Genomic DNA, 20,065 nt, shown 5'->3' with positions numbered 1-20,065 from the left:
TACACTTGAATTGTACATATCTTGTTCCAGGAATATAAATATTCACTAAATTTCCCTTTATTTTGTCTAATAACATACAAATATTCTAATCACAGGTTTTTATAAGTCACTATATTACAAATACCCCTCTGGGAGTGAAAACATATTCCACCTTCCAATTTTTGTTTATTAGAGATTTGGTATAGGTATTTTGTAAAAAATAATACCTTTTAATGGCTAACTGAAAGCGTTAAATTATGCAAGCTTTCTGGGATCTGGTCCCCTTCTTCAGGCATATTTTAAGATGTTAGCTGAAGTAAAACACTGATGCAGGTAAATAGTAAACACGAAGATGACAGTTGTGCTGGTTACTGTTTATCCGTTAGGTGTCAGGTGATCAGCAGGCTGAAGCCAGTGAGTTAGTGCAAGCATACATGAAATCCAGCAGTTTTCTGAAGATCATGAAGCCAAATCAATCATGTTACATAAGGTGTCATGAATCATGTTCCACAATTTAAACCTTCTGTTAATGTCTTGAACGCTTTCATGAATTGGTACTCAGAATTTTTTCTTGATTGTTCATTTTTGAAGTTACCCTTAAGAACAAGTACTTTGAGATCTTGCATGCTGTGCCCTGGTTCACAGAAGTGTTGGCCCACTGGTGTGTCCATTTTACCCTCATAGAGATTTGGTAGCAATAAATAAATGAGTAGATATGCATTAGGCTTAATTTATTAGGCACGTATTCTTTATCTATCTGAAGTAAGGCTAAAGACAGGTGCAATGTAAAATCACTTGTAAGTAGTTTACAAATCAGTTTCTCTGCTCTTTTCCAAAGAACCTGAAATTTTAGGCAAGACCAGAATATATGACCTATAGATCTAATAACTTTACAGTTTCTCCAACACACTGCTAATGAGTTTCAGAAAACTCCCCCAGTGATTGATACAGTGGGAGAATTGTCTAAGTGAATGAAATGCTTTTGCCCATAATATAGGTGTTATACGTGGCTTCAATCATTTGTCCCAGGATTACATTTGTGCATATTCACCACTAGTGCTTGAAGCATGTATGATTTTATACATAATGAGAATTCCTCCTTTAATGCCCATTAAAGAAGCAAATAAGTTATGTATTTCTCTGGATGCTCAAAAGGCCCGAGCCCACTAAGCAATTTTTCTGCCAATTCTTTGAACGTTAAACAATCGTCTCCACAATCTCGCAACACGGATTACATGAACGTTGAATGAACATGAATGTTTGGGGACGCGTGGCAACAACGACCATCACAGAGGATCGGATCTTTAATCCCGACGACTCCCACGACTGCTTGAACGTGCGCCCATCCTGTGCCACCTCATGTACCCACTGGCAGGGGAACACATGTTGTTGGGGAATGTTGCTGTGATCCATCTTCCTGTGTTGTTAGGTGAGTATTCAGCTTAAGAGAGTCATTTTGACTGAATTTAGAAGTTGTCTAATCTGTAAGTCTTTGTACAGATCCAGTTTAGGAACAGTAAACATGTTTTGTATTGTTTGAAAAGAACAAACTATTCCTTGGTTGAAGTTACAACTCAGGCTGTAAAACAGTTAAATGGGAAGTTTGAATGCATTTAGTCTACCTACTCATGACATTTCCGTTTTATTAATATTTTTTATTGCTCTGGAAAATGTAAATTAAATGTTTGACTATACTGCATATTCATAATTTTTACACATATAAGATACAAAAGATTTACAGTATCTAAAGTAACCTGCAGTTTAGTTTGGATATGTTTGATTGTGTTTCTTTGTTTTTATGTTCATCTATTATGAACTAACCATCTGAAAATACTCTAATACAGTACATAGATGTTAATGCTAGGTACAAAAGATTGTGAATATAAATATCAGGGTAAGAGTTTGGAATATTATATAGACTTTTAGGATAGCTGATATTGTAGTCAATTTTGATTATTTTAAACAAAATTCAAGGCTCCCCCACTAGTACCATCAAGAGACTTTGATCCAGGATTGGGGAAGGGGGACAAACGTTCCTCTACCTAATCGCAATGCATGGAATGAATGGTCATGACCCCGATCAGAGGCAGACCAAGAAAAATCTCGGATAAACAGAAGTGACGAATGGTGAGAACAGTCAGAGTCAACCCACAGACCAGCACCAAAGCCCTACAACATCCTCGTGCTGCAGATGGAGTCACTGTGCATCGTTCGGCGCACTTTACACAAGGAGATGCTGTATGTGTGAGTGATTCAGAGTAAGCCTTTTCTCCACCCACAGCACAAACAGAGCTGCTTGAGGTATGCTAAAGCACATTTGGACAAGCCTGCTTCATTTTGGAATAAGGTGCTGTGGACTGATAAAACTAAAATTGAGTTATTTGGGCATAACAAGAGGCGTTATGCATGGAGGAAAAAGAACACAGCATTCCAAGAAAAACACCTGCTACCTACAGTAAAATATGGTGGTGGTTCCATCATGCTCTGGGGCTGTGTGGCCAGTGCAGGGACTGGGAATCTTGTCATAGTTGAAGGATGCATGGATTCCGCTCAGTACCAGGAGGTTCTGGAGACCAATGTCTAGGAATCAGTGACAAAGCTGAAGCTGTGCTGGGGCTGGATCTTTCAACAAGACAACGACTCTAAACAATGCTCAAAATCCACTAAGGCATTCATGCATAGGAACAAGTACAACGTTCTGGAATGGACATCTCAGTCCCAAGACCTGAATATAATTGGAAATCTGTAGTGTGAGTTAAAGCGAGCTGTCCATGCTCAGAAGCCATCACACCTGAATGAACTAGAGATGTTTTGTAAAGAGGAATGGTCCAAAATACCTTCAACCAGAATTTAGACTCTCATTGGAACCTACAGGAAGCGTTTAGAGGGTGTCATTTCTGCAAGATTTACTAAATATTGATTAAAAAAATTTTCTGCACCTGCCTAATTTTGTTTAAACTAAATTATTTAAATTATTGCACACTTTCTTTAAATCCAATAAACTTCATTTCACTTCTCAAATATCATTGTGTGTGTCTCGTATATGATATATTTAACTGACGTTTTTTCTTGTAACAACCAACTATTTTTATACGAAAATCATGATAGTTAACAAACTTTCGCATCCCACTATATATTGCCCAAAGAAAGCCTAATTGATGGTGAAAAAAACAAGGTATATATCATTTTGTTGTGGTAAGTAGTAATAAAGTTATTGGCGAATAAAAGGGAGGAGCGTTGACAGGTGAAAATTGCTCTGGTCCGTTAGGGTAAAAACCCCTTGGGGTGAAGGGGTTAAATAAAACCATTCTATTATTTGGAAATTTGTTAAAACAAAATATCACTTTTTTCTAACTCTTTCTGTGATTGTAAATTTACCAAACATCCTTCTAAAGGTTATGTAATAATACACATGCATGATGATTCTCAGCTAATTCTAAACTGATTCTGACGAGAATCTAGTATGTGCACAGTCCCTCTCCCAGATTTACATTGTGAAAATTATTACAGGTGACAACATCTTTAGTCTTGCCAGGTCAGTGATCTGCAAACTTGGCTCTCCAGCTGTTAAGGAACTACAAGTCCCACAATGCATTGCAAAAGTCTGACATCCACAGTCATGATCTTTGTTCTCTGGTTGAACTCGAAGGACGTATGTCTTTTTTCAACCAAAATAACGATGTAACTATGATTCATAATGGCAAATGCATTGTGGGACTTGTAGTTCCTTAACAGCTGGAGAGCAAAGTTTGCAGATCACTGTGCCAGGTGATCTCTGCGGAATGTACGTTTACTGAGAGTTCTGTGCACAGAGAGAGGTATTGCTTGGTTGGCAGAAACAGCTGTTATTTCCCACAATACAATGAGTTTCAAAGACAGAAGTCACACCGTGGGAGGGGTTTCACCACAATATCAGCCATACAGAAGTCCCTGATGATGTATTCAAGAAAAGGTAAACATTTCTCAAGGGAAAGGAGGGATCAGCTACTGATTGGGATGAAGTTCAATCTGGGGTTAAAGTTCCTCTTAAATGCAACAAAATGAAGGGAGCCCATGTGCTCTTTTGGTGGCAGCAGTTTACCTTCAATTAACAATTGCATAGTTGCCTATAGTTGAGAACCATCACATGTAATTTCTGGTGGGCATTTGCCTACTGTATTGGCTAAAGCGCTTTTCAAGTCATCTTTGTGAACTAGCCTTAAGTGTCTCAGGTTTTGATGAACACACAATGTACTTCAAAGCCTATTGACTAAAGCCTTGCTACGTGGTGCTAAATGGTGCTCAGCGGAGGCAACTGGTTGCCTCTGCCAAGAATCCAGCATGTGTATGGTGATGCATCAGAGAGGTGCAGTCTGTCAGATCAGTGGCTGAATAGTGTACTGGTTAAGGGTTAGGGTTAGGGTTAGTGCCTGCCTTTGACATGGGAGACCAGGGTTTGAATCCTGGCTAGGGTCAGTACTAGTGTTGGGCGAACATCTAGATGTTCGGGTTCGGGCCGAACAGGCCGAACATGGCCGCGATGTTCGGGTGTTCGACCCGAACTCCGAACATAATGGAAGTCAATGGGGACCCGAACTTTTGTGGTTTGTAAAGCCTCCTTACATGCTACATACCCCAAATTTACAGGGTATGTGCACCTTGGGAGTGGGTACAAGAGGAAAAAAAAAATTTGCAAAAAGAGCTTATAGTTTTTGAGAAAATCGATTTTAAAGTTTCAAAGGGAAAACTGTCTTTTAAATGCGGGAAATGTCTGTTTTCTTTGCACAGGTAACATGTTTTTTGTCGGCATGCAGTCATAAATGTAATACATATAAGAGGTTCCAGGAAAAGGGACCGGTAACGCTAACCCAGCAGCAGCACACGTGATGGAACAGGAGGAGGCGCAGGAGGAGAAGGCCACGCTTTGTGAGACACAACAACCCCGGCCTTGCATGAGGGCAAGAAGCGTGCGGATAGCATGCTTTGTACCGCCATGCAGTCATAAATGTAATAAAGATAAGAGGTTCCATAAACAGGGACCGGCAACGCTAACCCAGCAGCAGCAGCAGCAGCAGCAGACGTGATGGAACAGGAGCAGGTGCAGGAGGAGAAGGCCACGCTTTGTGAGACACAACAACCCAGGCCTTGCATGAGGGCAAGAAGCGTGCGGATAGCATGCTTTGTACCGCCATGCAGTCATAAATGTAATAAAGATAAGAGGTTCCATAAACAGGGAGCGGCAACGCTAACCCAGCAGCAGCAGCAGACGTGATGGAACAGGAGCAGGCGCAGGAGGAGAAGGCCACGCTTTTTGAGACGCAACCCAGGCCTTGCATGAGGACAAAAAGCGTGCGGATATAGCAATGCTTTTTGCCGCCATGCAGTCATAAATGTAATACAGATGAGAGGTTCAATAAACAGGGACTGGAAATGCTAACCCAGCAGCAGCAGACGTGATGGAACAGGACTAGGAGCAGGCGCAGGAGGAGAAGGCCAAGCTTTTTGAGACACAACAACACAGGCCTTGCATGAGGACAAAAAGCGTGCGGATATAGCAATGCTTTTTGCCGCCATGCAGTCATAAGTGTAATACAGATGAGAGGTTCAATAAACAGGGACCGGAAACGCTAAACCATCCCAGATGTTCATTGGTCATGTTACTTGGTTGGGGTCCTGGAGTGTTGCGTAGTCGTTTCCAATCCAGGATTGATTCATTTTAATTTGAGTCAGACGGTCTGCATTTTCTGTGGAGAGGCGGATACGCCGATCTGTGACGATGCCTCCGGCAGCACTGAAACAGCGTTCCGACATAACGCTGGCTGCCGGGCAAGCCAGCACCTCTATTGCGTACATTGCCAGTTCGTGCCAGGTGTCTAGCTTCGATACCCAATAGTTGAAGGGTGCAGATGGATTGTTAGACACAGCTACGTCATCTGACATGTAGTCCTTGACCATCTTCTCCAGGCGATCGGTGTTGGAGGTGGATCTGCACGCTTGCTGTTCTGTGGGCTGCTGCTGCATGGGTGTCAGAAAATTTTCCCACTCCAAGGACACTGCCGATACCATTCCCTTTTGGGTACTAGCTGCGGCTTGCGTTGTTTGCTGCCCTCCTGGTCGTCCTGGGTTTGCGGAAGTCAGTCTGTCTGCGTACAACTGGCTAGAGGAGGGGGAGGATGTCAATCTCCTCTCTAAAGTCTCCACAAGGGCCTGCTGGTATTCTTCCATTTTGACCTGTCTGACTCTTTCTTCAAGCAGTTTTGGAACATTGTGTTTGTACCGTGGATCCAGAAGGGTATAAACCCAGTAATTGGTGTTGTCCAGAATGCGCACAATGCGTGGGTCACGTTCAATGCAGTCTAGCATGAATTGAGCCATGTGTGCCAGAGTCCTACCAGAATCCTCATCATCCTCTTGTGAGCGTTGTGATAGTTGTTGTGATGCATCATAGTCGTCACCTTCCTCCTGGTCTGCTTCTGCTGACCATTCGCGTTGAATTGTGGAAGTCCAACGTGCACCGCTCTGGCCCTCGTCAGTGGTGGCATGAAATTCCTGCTCCAACTCCAGCTGTTCCTCCTCCTCTTCTTCGTCATAGCTGCTGGGGCCAGCGTTCCCTGAGGCGGATGGCCTGATGTTGGTACCATCACGCTGATCGTTTTCTCCTTCAGATTCCCCCAGTTGCATCATGACAGCTGTTTCCTTGATTTTTAACATCGACCTCTTCAGTAAACACAGCAGTGGTATGGTAATGCTGACTGAAGAGTTGTCACTGCTCACAAGCAACGTGGATTGCTCAAAATTTTGGAGGACTTGGCAGAGGTCCAACATGTTGGCCCAATCGGATCCACAGAAGCTTGGCAGCTGGCCGGATGCGCCTCGGTACTGCGCCGTCATGTACTGGACCACTGCACTCTTCTGCTCGCAAAAGCGGGCTAGCATGTGCAGCGTAGAATTCCAGCGCGTAGGGACATCACACAGCAAGCGATGGTGGGGGAGATTGAAGCGCTCCTGCATCTTGGCGAGTGCCCCCGAAGCAGTACTGGAAGTTCTACAATGTTTGGCCACTCGACGCACCTTCAACAGAAGATCGGCCACGCCTGGGTATGTCCTCAGGAACCGCTGAACTACTAGGTTCATCACGTGCGCCAGGCAAGGGATGTGTGTCAGCTTAGCCAACCTTAAAGCGCGAATGAGATTACTCCCATTATCACACACAACCATGCCCGGTTTCAGGTCCAGCGGTGCCAGCCACAAATCCGTCTGTTCCTTTATTCCCTTCCAAATTTCCTCCCCTGTGTGCTGCTTATCCCCAAGGCAGATTAGCTTCAGCAACGCTTGCTGACGCATGCCAACAGCTGTGCTGCACTGCTTCCACGATCCTACTGCTGCTGGGTTAGCGTTTCCGGATGAGGTACAGCTTTGAGATGCGTTGGAGGAGAAGGAGTCAGAGAGGTAGGTGCTGCTGTTATCCAGTGGGAGGGACGGCGGTGCAGCTGTTTGTGGCGTGGGCAACACCCGTGCCGTAGCAGGTGAGGAATCGCTGCCAGGCTCCACAAGGTTCACCCAGTGCGCGGTAAGGGAGATGTATCGACCCTGGCCGAACGCACTCGTCCAGGTGTCAGTGGTGAGGTGAACCTTGCAGGCAACGGCATTCTTCAAGCTTCGGGTTATTTTGCTGACCACGTGCTCATGCAACTCAGGCACTGCAGAGCGTGCAAAGTGGTAGCGGCTGGGAACCACGTAACGTGGGATGGCCACTGACATCATGCCCTTGAAGCTGTTTGTCTCCACCAATCGATATGGCAGCATTTCGCAGGCCAGAAGCTTGGCTATGCTGGCTGTTACTGCCACGGCCCGGGGGTCATTTGCTGGCAATTTCCTCTTGCGCTCAAACATCTCCGACACAGACAACTGAACCGTAGCGCTGCACACGGAAGGGCTGTTGGTTGTTGTGTTTGAAGAACACTGGGAGACCTCAAGAGCACTACTCCGGAAAGTGACAGTGTCAGCGTCGTCTGATGTTTGTGAATGTTGTGAACCACGCAATGGCTGGGCTACTGCTGCTGCTGAGGCGGGTCTGGTGAACCCAAGGGAGGCAGTGTTGTTTCTGGTACCCTGTCCTGACGCGTTTGCCCAAAGAGTGGGATGTTTGGATAGCATGTGACGGCTCATGCTGGTGGTGGAGAGGTTGTTAATACTTTTCCCCCTGCTCAGGCGGGTCTTGCACACCTTGCAAATCGCCATGGTAACATCCTCAGTGCAGTCTTCAAAGAAAGCCCAGACTTTGGAGCACCTGCCTCCTTGCTGGCGATTTCTGTTTGCTCCTCTTTTGCCTCTCACTTGAACTTCCACGCTTGTGGTGCCTGAAATTGCGCGCCGCCTACCTTGTGGCACAAGGCGAGCTCGTGCAGCAGTGGGTTCTTCAACAGACTCATCTGTGCTGCTGCTACGACGGCGATGTTCTCGTTCACAAACAAAATCTGGGTCTCTGTCCACATTGTCCATACCCTCCTCTTCCATCTCCTCAAACTCGTCATATGTCATTGTGGGCCGCCGCCGTGGAGTAGAGCTCCCCACAACAACCTCTGCGCAGCACACTCCAACGTCGTCTTCCAGATCTTGTCGGCCGACCTCCTGCAATTGCAACCCCTCCTGCCCAAATTGCTCTGGGATTTGGGTTTCCGAGTCCTCTTCAGACTCGCCTTGTATTTCAGTGCGCGGTGCATTTCCCACAGTTAACGGTTGTGAATCCAGGCACAACATTTCTGGCTGTTCCTCCATTGACCTTTGAAAGGTGGAAGTTTGTTGGGCTGGGAATAGCTCCTGCGAATACCCCATTGTGTCCTGAGGTAATTCATCGGACTGGTTATCTGGCAGTTGTGTGCGTGGTGTCGCTGCCGGTTGTGTCAGCTTTGTGCCCACTGGCTCCTTGTAACTGGCTGAGGACTCGGACCTCGTGCGTGATGTGCTGGTGCTGCTTAACCCACTGCTGGACGCTTGAGAGGTCATCCAAGTAATTATCTGGTCCTGTTCTTTTGGATTTGTGAGGGTTGTTGTCCTGGACAACATGGGCGGTATTGAGTGGGTTTTCTTGGGTGCTCCCCTGTGGCCTGTACGTGAACCGTCAGGGGAAACACCTCTTCCCTTGCCCCTCCCTCTTTCACCGGATTTCTTCCTCATTTCACTTATCCTTACAGTACACGCTGACTGGCAGCAGTACAGTGGCAGTACAGAAATGCTATACAGTACCACTATTCCCAGCAGCGACACAGAGCACAATGCTATACAGTGACGGGTGAGCGGTGTACCACTATTCCCAGCAGCGACACAGAGCACAATGCTATACAGTGGCGGGTGAGCGGTGTACCACTATTCCCAGCAGACACAGAACAGTACACAGAATGCTATATAGTGTGGCTGAACGAGCGGTGTACCACTATTCCCAGCAGACACAGAACAGTACACAGAATGCTATATAGTGTGGCTGAACGAGCGGTGTACTACTGTTCCCAGCAGACACAGAACAGTACACAGAATGCTATATAGTGTGGCTGAACGAGCGGTGTACTACTGTTCCCAGCAGACACAGAACAGTACACAGAATGCTATATAGTGTGGCTGAGCGAGCGGTGTACCACTATTCCCAGCAGACACAGAACAGTACACAGAATGCTATATAGTGTGGCTGAACGAGCGTTGTACCACTATTCCCAGCAGACACAGAACAGTACACAGAATGCTATATAGTGTGGCTGAACGAGCGGTGTACCACTATTCCCAGCAGACACAGAACAGTACACAGAATGCTATATAGTGTGGCTGAACGAGCGGTGTACTACTGTTCCCAGCAGACACAGAACAGTACACAGAATGCTATATAGTGTGGCTGAACGAGCGGTGTACTACTGTTCCCAGCAGACACAGAACAGTACACAGAATGCTATATAGTGTGGCTGAACGAGCGGTGTACTACTGTTCCCAGCAGACACAGAACAGTACACAGAATGCTATATAGTGTGGCTGAAAGAGCGGTGTACTACTGTTCCCAGCAGACACAGAACAGTACACAGAATGCTATATAGTGTGGCTGAACGAGCGGTGTACCACTATCCCCAGCAGACACAGAACAGTACACAGAATGCTATATAGTGTGGCTGAACGAGCGGTGTACTACTGTTCCCAGCAGACACAGAACAGTACACAGAATGCTATATAGTGTGGCTGAACGAGCGGTGTACTACTGTTCCCAGCAGACACAGAACAGTACACAGAATGCTATATAGTGTGGCTGAACGAGCGGTGTACTACTGTTCCCAGCAGACACAGAACAGTACACAGAATGCTATATAGTGTGGCTGAACGAGCGGTGTACCACTATTCCCAGCAGACACAGAACAGTACACAGAATGCTATATAGTGTGGCTGAACGAGCGGTGTACTACTGTTCCCAGCAGTGACACACAATGACTGGGGGGGACCCTGGCTAGCGTGGCTGGAGCGCGAACTACCCTGCCTGCCTACCCAAAGCTAAACCCACAGACAAATGGCGGAGATATGACGTGGTTCGGGTATTTATTTACCCGAACCACGTGACCGTTCGGCCAATCAGAGCGCGTTCGGGTCCGAACCACGTGACCCGTTCGGCCAATCACAGCGCTAGCCGAACGTTCGGGGAACGTTCGGCCATGCGCTCTTAGTTCGGCCATGTGGCCGAACGGTTTGGCCGAGCACCGTCAGGTGTTCGGCCGAACTCGAACATCACCCGAACAGGGTGATGTTCTGCAGAACCCGAACAGTGGCGAACACTGTTCGCCCAACACTAGTCAGTACCTATTCAGTAAGAAATCCTTGGGCAAGACTTCCTAACACTGCAGAGTGGCCCCTTGAGCAAGTCCTTAGTGGCTGCAGCTCTTGAGCGCTTTGAGTCCAACAAGAGTAAAGCGATATAGAAATGTTAGGATTATTATCTTGTTTGACTGCCGTCTGAGGTCATTGTTTTACTACTCACTCTCCCAATCCATGTTGCTCTGTTATGTGTGATGTGGTCAACTGTCGGGTTGATGCTAAAACCTTGCAGTAAGTTGCAGTAACCTGCTTACATAGAGTACTTCCAGCAGGCACCACAGCTTACTGCCTGGAAATCTAAAATAATCTATGTTAAGTTTACCTCCAGTGTGATGTGCTTACGTAAAAAAACATTTGATGTGTGTTAACTTGCTCTGTGGCCGCAAAAGTAGCCTTCCATGGTGCCAATACATTTATCTATGTGCAAAGCAGAAAAAAAGTAGCATGTCAACTCCTACTTCATGTGTTCTACAAACACCTACAGAGGGGTTGGGCATCCAAAAGAGAGAGGAAGAATTACACCCCTCCCCCCCCCCCCCCCCCCCCCCGGTTGAAAAACTCTGTTCAAAGCACTGATGGGATGGGGCTGCCTGAAAATCCCCTGCCTGGAGGGGTGCCTAATCATGGGAGTATTGGTATATGGTTTGATCTGACTGCACTGAATTTAAGGTGTTTTGCTTTACTGACAAATTGCCATCAACTCCTCCTCTACTTATAGACTTAGCCTGGAGGTGTGGCAGAGAGACACAGCACAGTCTATAAATAATGAAGGAGCCTGTGGCCAATTGTTAGTTGAGCAGAGGATGAACTTCCTCAAGAGGCTCTTTGAGTAAGCCAGAAGTCTGCATGCAACTCAGAAAAAAGCCTTCTATTAGTGCGACAGGAACCAAATTGCAATCAAGGTTACTAATGAAGACATGGGTTTTAGATAAGAACCCTAAACACTTCAGAATAAAGTTTTACAGACCCCAGACTGTATTGACTCTTAACTCTTACACATTAGAGCAATTTGAATGCGGTCTCAGGATCTCAAAATTGGGGGGTACTACCAGTACCATATACCCTCACTCCTATGATTAAGCACCCAACCAGACACAGTAACCCTGTGCCCACCTGTGGTAGAAATAGAGCTCTTGGGGTGGAGTGTGGTTATGTCATGCCACTGTATTGAAGAAACATCCACTTAAATGGAAGGGCCCATGATGCTGTTCAAGATTCAAGCTGCAGGGAGATTTCACTTTACATGGCAAAAGCCCAACTCTGTCATCAGAATCATATTTATTTCGCCAAGTACAACGGGGGTTGTACCTGGAATTATTTTTGGCTCATACAGGGTCGGAGATGGTACAACACATACGTGCAATCCAACACATACAATCAGGTACTGTATATACAGTAAGCATCTACCTATATATACATAATGCACATAACCATAGTGAAGGATACGTGAGGAAGTCTGGAGTGCTATGTGAGGGGAGCAGTCTGCCAACTACTGACGGCGCTCGCTCGCTCCACAGCAGTTCCAGATGCCCCGCAGTGTGTCCTGGAAAAGAGTAGATAGAGGAAGAGAAAGAGAAAGAGAGGGATAGATAAAGAGAGAAAAGAAGTGCAGAGAGAGAGAAAGGTGAGTCCTGGTGCCGCAGCAGTGACCTGCTGACTGGTGGTATGGCTGGCAGTTCCATGTGGCTGCGCTCAGAAATCCATCTCCTGGCTTGCGGCCTAGTCCAGTGAGGTGGGTTGGTGGCCTGAGGCCGAAAGAGAGAAAAGGCCTGTATCGCGATGGTTGGCATTCGGCAGCAGTTGAAGTGGCTTCAGTGGAGGTAATAGCAGTGGTGCTGCCCTGCAGCATGAGAATGCTATCTGGGCACAACAGGCAGAGTCACGTACCTAGGTAGTGAAGAAGTTGCAGCTAGTGTGGTGAGGCCGGTTGTAGCCCACATGGAGAGGCTAGAGTCCCAGATCCCCTGTGGCTGTGCACAGCGGCGTGGAGAGCAGCAGGCGCCGGTGGGAAGTCTGGCGCAGAGAGCCAGTGAAGCTAGTAATGGTGGGCGGTGAGCGGCAGTAGCCCTGAAAGCCAGGTCGGCCCCACAGTCTCATCATGGTGGTTGCCTGTCTTGGCGTTCCTCCGTCCTGGCAGTGGACAGTCTGTGGCAGCGGCAGCAGGGGAGGCTGCATCCAAATCCCCCCCAGCCGAAGAGGAGCGCTGATCAGCTAGGAGGCATCTAGGCGAAACCTGCGTGTCATCCCTCCTTCCTGCAGATCAGCTTACGGAGCCGGGCAGCCGGTGGAAGTCACAGCGGGTCTTCTGCAGTTCAGCAGGTCAGCTGATTCTCGGTGGATCCACATGGCAATACTGTGCGAGTCCGTGGAGCCAGAGAGCTGTACATGAAGCCGATGGTGTGGGGAGCCATAGGAGGTAACTAGATGTCTAATTCGGCTGGGGTCCAGGGAAAAAGAGGAGAAAATAGAGTGAGAGAGCCGGAGCCCCGTGGCCGTGGCTACCTGGTCGGCGCCATCTTAGCTGTTTCTGTCATGAGGTTATAACTGAAAGTCTGCTATGTCCTATTCGGATGAATCCAACCAATGAACATTTGCATAGTAATGCACATAGGACTGCCTGTATTTATTAACTAGAATTATCTTGCTGTAGGTGCATATAGGCTACAGTAGTAAAACAATTGCCATTCCACTATCCTATCTGCCATCGAGCCCTTCTATGACTCAAAGAAGATCTGCAACATAATAATAATAATAATGACCTTCCTGGCGGTATGATTATTTCCAGATTTTAGGTTTCAAAACTTGTGCAAAAAAATCATACCGCTAGATAGATCTGCGGCAGCTCTGCACATGGATCCAGCTCAGGGTTACCGCCTCTGAGCTGCGGATTTCCAGCCCGAGCCTGACTGAGGGTTACCGCTAAGGAGGTTAATAAATCCAGTCTGGGTTGGCAGGATCACTTGTGTTCTTCAGTGTTGATCTTCAACCCTGAATATGTCACACACATTCTGTCTCACTGTCCCTGCTGTGCACTTCCTTCATTCTCTAGAATGATAAACCTCTCCCACTGTGCGTCCGACTCCTGGGTGATCCCTCATTCATCTTTTATACAGAAAATGGCTCCACAAACAGTAATGTTTGTCTCTTCTGGAAAACAAATACATCTCATATCTACAAAATACACATGACCCTAGTACAGAATAATAATGAGATGCTTCCTGGTACAGGAAATGGACATATGCATTGTGTATAATTATCTGCTTTGGATCTGCAGCATTTTTAAATCTTATTTTTATAAATGTAGTTGTTATTCTGGGTTACTACAAATGTACCGTACATTGTGCATGACTCAAGTAGCCTTGGTTTCCAGGGTGTATACATCAAAGTAATGGCTTGGTTCATTAGCTTTTTTTGTCTATAGGAAACACGTATGAACACTGATAGCTACAAGAGCTCAAAAAGATTAATTTGTTAGGTCAATCAGGACAATTCCTGCCTTATAGAACTGCTGACTGAAAGTCTAATTCATTCAGTGTTTTTCCCTGAAAAATCGTAACATCATTTTTCAGTGTAACGTAAATTTTGGATCTACATAAGGAGTCGTAGAGTATATATATAAAGATCCAAATGTATGTACTTTAGCAACATAGACCATGGCCTAGAGAGGATGCAGCATATGCGGAAATCCAACACATAAGAGGAGAGCTGCTAGATACAGAATCAAGGAGCTGCTGCATATGAATGAGGTGCTACAAATGGAATAAGAAGGCTCTGAGCTGAAAGAGAGGGGTTACAGAACATAAGGCTATCCTGAGAAGGGGGGGACATCTGCTGTCCATGAATTGCTGCTGATTGTACACAGAAAAGGGGAAATGGCCGCCCATGGAAAGACCACCTACAGGAAAAGAGTGCTGCTACACATGTGGAGCCACACATGTATTGGCGGGGGAAGCTGCTCATCATGGAAGATATGCACACAGGACAAGAAATGGAGAGTGCGGGGGGGTCAATTTGAGAAGAATATTTTAAGTACAATACACACAATTTTTAGTAAATATAGGTAAGTCAGAGAAATCTCTGTATTCAAGGGTTTGTGAACCCAATTTGTTGCTGTGATCAAATAAGAACTTTTGAATCAGGATGATACCATTAATTGGCTAACTTAGAGATACATAAAAAGTAAGCTTTTGGCTAATAAGCCTTCATCGGACTTGGTTCCTGCATATACTGGCAAGATGTAAAAAACACAACTTCTATACACTGGACATACAGAGGAGAAACCTTCTTTTGCAAACATAAATAAATGTAATTAGAAGCCTTCATTTCCACTTCAGGAGGGTTTTACAGGCATGCTAGCTAAATAGATAAGATCACCAGTTTCCTAAAACATAACATACAAAAGACTTTGGGTGATGTGGAGACATTGTAAATCCAGGGTTCAAATGTGACTGGGAAGACTACATACACCATTAGTTCCAAGCTAAAGAGAATTGTGGCATTTAAAACCATCATCCCAGTACATGAAATAAAATGAATCGTGGCATTGAACACCATCATACCAGCATATGAAACAAACTGATGGCTAACATGACACAACACTTGCTGTGTCCACAAATACAAGCTCAGACTGTGCCATACCAGGTAAAAACCATATAAATGCAGAACTTAGGAAATATATTGAGGCCTGCACATTTATCAAATAATATGTGTAAGCCTAGCTGTTCATAATGAGCCCATGTGCCATGTCTGCTCAGTGCTACTCCCAAGTCCCAACTCCCCTAACACTAAGTGAGGATGATTCTCTGGTCCTTTACTTTGGACATTGGTCAATAGCAACATTCAAAGGGAAGGGCATCAGTGGTCTCACCAACCCCTGGATTTTACCAGCTTGCATGGGACACAAGATGTGAAAGAGGTTTTTAATTTTTAAAAAATAACAATAAAATACTTGTATTTATCATATTTTTTGGACCTTAAAGGGATACTGTAGGGGGGTTGGGGGAAAATGAGTTGAACTTACGCGGGGCTTCTAATGGTCCCCCGCAGACATCCTGTGCCCGCGCAGCCACTCACCGATGCTCCGGCCCCGCCTCCGGTTCACTTCTGGAATTTCAGACTTTAAAGTCTGAAAACCACTGCACCTGCGTTGCCATGTCCTCGATCCCGCTAATGTCACCAGGAGCGTACTGCGCAGGCCCAGTATGGTCTGTGCCTGTGGGGCCGGAGCATTGGTGGGTGGCTGCGCGGGCACAGGATGTCTGCGGGGGACCATTAGAAGCCCCGGGTAAGTTCAACTCATTTTCCCCCGACCCCCCTACAGTGTCCCTTTAAGACACACTTTTTCTCTACAAAAAGTGGGTAGAAAAAGTCAGTGCGTCTTATGGACCAAACAGGGAATCCCTGACTTATGAACGCCCACTGATTTGAACCGTCGCCGACCCGTCATGATTGCGATATTGGGGACTCCCTGTCCTGTGGTCCCCCAGCATGCAGAGTTCAGAGTAATGCGCAAGAGAGCAGCAGCCCATATCTCACCTGCTTTGTGGGCACCTGCACCGATCAGCAACGTCTTCTCTCCCTCACGGTGTTCCCTTCTGCCTATAGCGTGTAAAAACCAGATCTGGAGAAGCAAGAACTAGGGGAAGCTGTGAGGGTGAGAAGTCATTGCTAATTGCTGCAGGCACCCACTGAGCAGGTGAGACACACACTGCTGATTCCATTTCCAAATTTCGTATTACGATTACGATGCGAAAATGCGAAATTTCGGCCCATCAATGCCCCCTAGTGCATTTTTCTCCCCAGTCATTTTTCTCCCCAGTCACCCTACATTATCACTCAAGCTGCTGAAGATCACTACCATTCCATACTGCGTTTTGCTTTTGTTCCCTGTATATAGAGATTTCTTTGTGTTCTGAGAATCTTTTATATACAGGTGAAACTAGAAAAATATTGTGCAAAAATCCATTTATTTCAATACTTCAATTCAACTTAAAAGGTGAAACAAATATATGAAATAGGAACCCTTTGCAGGTGTTTTAGATTAATTAGCTGATTAGACACTTAAGCCTAAAATATTGAACATTTTAACAATATTCTAATGGTCTGAGATTTAGATTTTAGGGTTTTCACAAGCTGTAAGCCATAACAAAGACTTGAAATATCTCACTTTGCATGTAATGGGCTCGATTCACAAAAGGGTGCTAACTCAGTTAGCACGCCTAAAAGCTTTGAGCATGCTAACTAGGGTGCTAAGCAGTTAGCACGCCCAAAGCTTGTATTGATCGCGCGCAAAGGTTAGCATTGCGCGGTGCGCGTGAAATGTCACACTGGGTGTGATCAAACCGTCACACCGGGTGTGCCTAAAACGTTGCACCGGGTGCGCCCGAAACGTTGCATGGTTTGCGTCGTTGCAATGTTTCGGGTGCATCTGGGTGCAACGTTTTAGACACACTTGGTGCGACGCTTGATCGCACCCTGTGTGACGTTTCGCACACACCGCACAGCGCTAAACTTTGCGCGCGCTAGATTAGCTTTTAGGCATGCTAACTAAGTTAACACCCTTTTGTGAATCATGCCCAATGAATCTATTTCCTATATTAGTTTCACCTTTTAAGTTGAATTACTGAAATATATGGACTTTTGCAGGATATTCTAATTTTTTTTGAATTTCACCTGCAGATTACATAGTTTCCATGATGAAATCCACAACTTATTTGCCAATTAATGATGATTCTTAAAGTGTTGCGCAATTTGCCTGTGGGGGTATCAAAGAGTGGTGTACCCTTCCCCATCTGTAGCTTCTTTGTGATGCTCTTTCTTATTTGTAGTAATGTTACTGACCTGTTGCCAATTAACCTAATTAGTTAAGTGATGTTTTAGGGATGGAATGTGTATTTAGCAACAATAGTCAATTATGTGTATAAGGTACGTTACCTTCTATATCCACAAGGTGGTAGAATGTTCTAGTAACAAATGTTTTTAACACTTGTTTGTTATTCTTGGTGTGTTATAGCCAAAATAGCCATTAGCCATGAGCCTGATTAATATCTGTTTTTCCTGCATTATACATTGCTGCACACTAAGAAGCTAATGATTTCTATTCTTCTTTGTCTTATTTACTTTCCAGGTTTCTGCAACTTCTGTCACTATTCTGGCTCTTTTGTGAGTGAACCCTGCATCTTCAGAGCCTTGTATACTGCCATCTGCTTCTTCTGATTACTATAACTATGGAAAAGGTAAGTGGACCAGTTAACAAAAGGTGCTTCTCTTACCTTTAGTGTTGGTTGATTAAAGGAGTGGGGCATGAAGTTGTACTTGGAATACACAACTGGAAACTGTCATATGAGAGGGATCTATTATCACATGCCTGCAGTTCCACTTAAATTCTAGGGAAGGGAACTTTGAAAGCTACAGTATAGAATGACGTGTGTGACAGTAGGTTCGGGAAGACCCTTTTTCCTATTTTAACACATGTGAAGACAACACATTATTCTATTCTTTTGAAGTCTGCAGATGTATTTGAATTCCTGACTTTACTAGAAAATGTGTAGAATCAGGCTAACGTGGAATCGTTATAGAAATCAATTTTCTCCTGTGCAAACAAAGAATTAATTGAAATAACGTTCAGCTTAAAGAGACACTTAAGCCAGAAAAAAAAAATGAGTTTTACTCACCTGGGGCTTCTACCAGCCTCCTGCAGCAGTCCTGTGCCCTCACAGCCACTCACTAATCCTCTGGTCCCCTGCTGCCAGCTAGTTTTGTTTTTGCCGACAGGCCCGTCAGGACTGGCCACGCGTAGTTTTTTCCGCATTCCCCGATTGTAATTAGCGCTATTGCGGGCCGCAACGCATACAAAAATACGCGTTGCCGCATTACGAACGCATAGATATGTGGCAACGCGTATTTTTGTACGCGCTGCGGCCCGCAATAGCGCTAATTACAGTCAGGAATGCGGAAAAAGCTACGCTTGGCCAGTCCTGACGGGCCTGTCGGCAAAAACGAAACTAGCTGGCAGCGGGGGACCAGAGAATTAGTGAGTAGCTGCAAGGGCAAAGGACTGCTGCAGGGGGCTGGTAGAAGCCCCAGGTGAGTAAAACTCATTTTTTTTCTGGCTTAAGGTTCACTTTAAGGCCATCAACATCTGTTCAATTCAGTGCCTTATAAAACCAGGGGTCGAGTGGGGCATGGACGCGGGTGGACGATGTCCACCTGCTTTTTTCAGAGGGTGGACGCCATCCACCCTGGCATGTGTGGAGGGGAGCAGCGTAGTGGAAGGAAAGATGTGGGCACAGTGGGGAAGGGGGGCCGTCTCCCCCTCCTTTCCTCACCTTGGGGCTCTGCATTCATTGCTCTCCCCTCCAGAACTAATGTGCGGCGGCTGGCAGTGGGCAGGACTCTTCCTCTTCCTCGATCCAAGCGCCGGGTAAGATCTGCGAGCCGCTGCTCTGGTCTAGACCAGACCAGACTAGCGGCAGTGGAGTGCTCCCTCTCGTGTCGGAACGAGGAAGAGGTAAGTCCCGCCCGCTGCCAGCCGCCCGCACATTAGTTCTGGAGGTGAGGGCGAGGGATGGAGAACACTAAGGTGAGGGAAGGAGGGGGGAGACGGCCCCCCTTCCCCGCTGTCCCCACAGCTCTCCTTCCACTGCACTGCTCCCCTCATGCTGGGGGCGGGGGGCACCTGCCTACCTATTCTGGGGACATATGCCCCTGGCTACATATACTGGGGACATTTACCCCTGACTACACATACTGGGGACATATGCCCCTGACTACATATACTGGGGATATATACCCCTGACTACATATACTGGGACATATACCCCTGACTACATATACCCCTGACTACATATACTGGGACATATACCCCTGACTACATATACTGGGCTTATATACCCCTGGCTACATATACTGGGGCATATACCCCTGGCTACATATACTGGGACATATACCCCTGACTACATATACTGGGCAAATATACCCCTGACTACATATACTGGGCACATGTACTTCTGACTACATATACTGGGACATATACCCCCCTGTCTACATATACCGGGACATATACCCCCCAGTCTACTTATACTGGGACATATACCCCCCAGTCTACTTATACTGGAACATATACCCCCCTGTCTACATATACTGGGACATATACCCCTGACTACATATACCCCTGACTACATATACTGGGACATATACCCCTGACTACATATACTGGGCTTATATACCCCTGGCTACATATACTGGGACATATACCCCTGACTAC

At 46.1% G+C, this 20,065-nt stretch overlaps 2 protein-coding genes across 8 annotated transcripts in view; one reads left to right on the top strand and one right to left on the bottom strand.

Moving 5' to 3' along the window:
* Positions 1-20,065, bottom strand: part of CA14 (carbonic anhydrase 14) — a 180,821-nt gene that overhangs the window by 97,120 nt on the left and 63,636 nt on the right. The window lies entirely within an intron of this gene.
* Positions 17,936-20,065, top strand: part of LOC137532689 (T-lymphocyte surface antigen Ly-9-like) — an 883,190-nt gene continuing 881,060 nt past the window's right edge. For all 6 annotated transcript variants that reach the window (XM_068253506.1, XM_068253510.1, XM_068253511.1 and 3 more), the window contains exon 1: positions 17,936-18,035. The gene's annotated coding sequence lies outside the window, so the exon portion shown is untranslated. The remainder of the gene's footprint in view (positions 18,036-20,065) is intronic.

This window comes from Hyperolius riggenbachi, chromosome 9 (assembly GCF_040937935.1).
Source record: "Hyperolius riggenbachi isolate aHypRig1 chromosome 9, aHypRig1.pri, whole genome shotgun sequence".
NCBI lineage: Eukaryota > Metazoa > Chordata > Amphibia > Anura > Hyperoliidae > Hyperolius > Hyperolius riggenbachi.
This window is presented reverse-complemented; position numbering and strand designations above follow the sequence as displayed.